The sequence below is a fragment of the Charadrius vociferus genome, unplaced genomic scaffold, assembly GCF_000708025.1.
Source record: "Charadrius vociferus isolate BGI_N301 unplaced genomic scaffold, ASM70802v2 scaffold62, whole genome shotgun sequence".
In the NCBI taxonomy this organism is placed as follows: domain Eukaryota; kingdom Metazoa; phylum Chordata; class Aves; order Charadriiformes; family Charadriidae; genus Charadrius; species Charadrius vociferus.
Genome location: NW_009647419.1, coordinates 3,967,945 through 3,972,092, shown reverse-complemented (window position 1 = coordinate 3,972,092; position 4,148 = coordinate 3,967,945).

Below are 4,148 nucleotides of genomic sequence, written 5' to 3'. Positions count from 1 at the left end.
GGTCCCACCGTCAGCCCCCCGCTCCCCCCCTCCCCCGAGGTGCTTTGATGGATAGGGGGGGTTGCCCAGGAGCTCCTCACGCTTCGGACCTGCCGACCCGAGAGGAGTGCGGGAGAGCCCCGAGCGCTGTGTTCGGAGGGGTCTGCACCTCTCTGGGAGCCGGGGGGATGCTCCGGGGAGAAGCACTGGAGGGGACTGCTCTCCTCCCCACCTCTTCCCCTGGTCACTCTTACCCTCCTTGGGTTTCTTCCCGCTCCGGGACACCGCTCAGCCCTTTCTCCCAGAGAAGGCTGTACTGCTCAGCTCCCCCCACGTGGACCTGCCACCAGCCCAAATGGCAGGAACAGCTCCAGAGCAAGGGACAACAACAACAAAAAAACAGCTGCCCATTTAAATGCCCCCTCCTCCCAGGCCAGACACATGCTCCCTGTAAACGATACTGCTCCTCAGCCCAGGACCCCATTTGTTGGTGTGGCAGTGCCGGGGGAAAAAAGGGGGGAACGAGGGAGGAACATCTGCCCGCCACAGAAATGTGGGCCGGCATATGGGGTCCTGTTTCACTACAAGCCTTCGCTGAAGTCCCTGAGCAAGCAGCCGAGTCCAAAATATGCTTGCCTGTCATTCTTTGCCAGCACCAGCAATTGCCACCCTGCTCCCACAAGGGCCAGGAATGCAGAACAGGCTGACAGCCAAGGAGAGCCTGGGGAGGGGTGCCCCAGGGCACGCACCAAGGAACAGATGGGACACTCCTCTAGGGAAGAGCTGTGATGGGCGCTCCAGAGTGGGCTGGTAACCAGTGTCCCGTGCTTTCCAGCCGGGCTCCCAAGCTGAGCGTGCTTGGGGCAAGCAACCAGGGCCCTGCAGAGCAGGGGAGCGCAAGCTAGCCAGGGTGAGGGTGCAGACAGGAAGGTCCGTGCCTTGTATCTGTGCCCTTCCGCTTCCCTCCTGCGCCTAACCTTTGTTTTTTTCCTGGTGGCTGTCTGGCTTCGTTTCCTCCCCTTGTTGTTCCCTTCAAAAACCCTGCCAAGGCCCTACTCTTGGCTCCCACTCAAGCAGAATTTAGGAGAATGAACAGACACAAGGGACCGAAAGCTACTGCTCCGTCTCCCAGCCTGCCTGATGGAATCTGTCCCTTGCCCAGCGAGTCCCCTCCAAGGGTGGGTAGTTCAGCCAGGGTGACCTTTCCCAGCCCCGTGGATTCCTCTCGGGGAGCCAGCCATGGATGAGGAAAGCGGAGTTGGCCGTGCCTCAGCACAGAGACACCGTGTGCCCAAACCAGAAACAGCTCCCAACGGCTCAGCTCCAGGCCCGGGAGCTACAAGGGCCGGGGCTGACGTCAGCCCCTTGGGACTGGCCTCCCGGAGGCTCCTGGAGCCTCCCGGGCTCTGGGTCCGCCGTAGTCAGAGTGCTCCGGCGCAGGCGCGCTGCTCCGCTGCACGCTGCCGGCGGTGTTACAGGGAGTGGGAAGAGCCCGGGCGAAGGAAGCAGGAGCCAAAGCTTTGCTGCAGCTGTGTCAGGGTTTACACTTCCCTGGAAGGGAGCTTATCCCCTTTTATCAGGGAGGCAGCAGGTGCGGCGCTTGGCCTGCTCTCGTGACTCCTGGGTTCGCTGTGCTGCGACTGGCCCTGGGTAAGCTGCTGCCTCGCTTTCCCTAGCAGTACAGCCCCTCTGCGGGAACATCCCCTCCCTGTGCGGAGGGCCCCTGGAGCATCCTGCCTCTGAGCAGGCTGGGGACCACTGGGATGAAAAGCAGAGTCTCCTTGGTTAGTGGTAGCGACCACAGCGATGGAGAGGAATGGAGATCTTACTCCCCAGGGAGCTTTACCTGTTCCCAGAAAAAGCTGTGCCTGAGCCGGGAGAACCACCCATCCTTCCATGCCTGCCGGGGGAATCCTGTCCTTCGGTCCCACAGGGAAAGGGAGGTGCCGGCCAGGTGCAGAGGTGTTGCAGCAGAGGTGTTGCAGCACGTTCCTGGGGGCATTGCGTCTGAGCGTTACGTGGCAGAGATACACAAGGGGGGTGGGGGAGAGGGGTGGAAAATCCCTTGGGAACAAAGGGGCTTCAGTGTGCAGTTTCTGCAGAAACCTGTACCTTCCCAAGGGAGTGAGCGCAGGTAACTGGCAGGAGGGGTTACCTTGCTGGGAGAGCCAGATGCTTGCAACATCCCAGCGCCAGGGTGGAAAGTGGGGCAGGGCTTGTTTGCCAAGCTCCTGGGACTCGTAAAGGGGTAGAATTTTGTCTCAGCCAAAAATGCAGAGACGTTACCGAGCCCCTTCCCCCATCTGGAAGGTCAGGGGCTTTGGCCTCCTTTTGCAGCTGGGCAAAAGCACAGCCCAGGGAGGTGAAGGGCCTTAACCCTGCTCCTCTGGTGAGGCAGGAGCAGAGTTGGGAAGAGAATGCAATCTCAAAAGAAAATGAAATCCCACCATTATCTACTTCCAAACACAAGATTTAGGGCATAGGAGTCCTGTGCCCATATGTTTCCTGGGCCAAGGTGTGTAGAGCCTCTTGGTCACTGCTGCCCGTTGGTGGAGGACAGGGCGCCTGAGCAGACCCGTGCCTTGTCAAGCCAAAAGGCAAAGCTGGCACAGGCTTTGAGAAGAGGGCCAGCTACCTGGCCTTTGCCCCATGAGCGACCTGCCAGCACCCAGCCTGCTCCCAGGACAGCATCTCTGCTTCATGGGAGGGCAAGACCCTCGTGCCACCTCAGAGGCAGGCACAGGGGACAGAGCAACCATCGGCACCTGCTAATGCTTAAAGCAGCTGTCGCGTGGTTAAGGCTCCAGAGGATTTAGGAGGGAGCAGGGATGCTGGGACGAAGTGGATGGCCCTCCTTGGTCATCTCTTCACAAGGCATGCGAGGTTTGCTGCACATCTTGTTCTGGGCATAGCACTGGGAGCTAACAGAAATGAGGGGCTGTGGAGATGAGAGGTGTCCGAGAGTCCTTTCTTTGAGCAGACCTCACCCTTCTGGCAGGGACCCAAGAGGGCACTGGTGGTGGGGACACCAGTGGCACCTGGCCGCACGCAGGAGGAAAAAAAGCCATTCCTGCCAGGGAGGGACGCAAATGCTATAAATAGTTGGTTTAACACACCGTGGCCAGGCTTTGGAAAGCCCCATCCCATGCACATTCCTTGTTGCTGGCGCTGAGACGGAAAAAAAGCCATTCCTGCCAGGGAGGGACGCAAATGCTATAAATAGTTGGTTTAACACACCGTGGCCAGGCTTTGGAAAGCCCCATCCCATGCACATTCCTTGTTGCTGGCGCTGAGACGGCAGCTGTTGAAAAAGGCAAAACCCAGCAGCTGCTGCCTCGTGCCCCCAGCCCACCTGCTCCCCTCGTGGGGTGGCCAAGCCTTTGGCATCCCTTGGTCCCGAGGATCGCCAAGGAGGTGCCACCTCTGCGCTGGTGTTGGCGCTGGTCCCCGGGCTGGCAGTGGCTGTAGGATGCTCCCACTGCCTGGCTGCTGGTGCTGGAGGGGTGAGGAGGATGGGGAGGGGGGCTTTCCTTCCTGACCGCCCTTGCAGCAGTGGGGACGCTGCTGAGCCTGACTGGGAGCTGCGAGGCCATGCCGGTGGCAGCTGCTGCCCATACACATGTCCTCGGCTGCAACTTTCCCCAGCCCCGGCTCGGGATGCTGGGCTGGGCCACGGCCCCCCGCCTGCCGGCTCCGCTCGCACAAAGGCCCCTTGTGCCCACGGGACTGACATTCCTGCGGCCTCGGGCCCGGGGCAGAGCAAAGCGCAGCCGAGGGGGAAACAGGGCCAGAGCCCGGCTGCTGGGGCAGCTGGTGGGGCCAGGTGGGGACGGGCTGCGATCCTGCCCCACCTCCATCCCATGCCTGGAGGATGGACATGAGCAGCTGGTGGGAGAGGGGGGACCCCCAGGATGGGCAGGCGGCTCTGGGCTGCAGGAGGGCAGGGGCACAGGGCACAGGGTGCGGGAGGAGATGCCACGATGCTGGGGATCGGGAGCAGTGGTGCTGAGCACCCATGGGTGCTGCCTGCCCCAACCGTGTGCACTCCCACCCAACACAGACCTGTGGGATGGGTGGGGGAAAGGTGGGGTGGGCTGGTTCTCGCTGGCCAGTGCCCACCACACGGCAGACCCAAAGCTAAGAGCAGTTTTGGCTGCATCTGGCCCCCC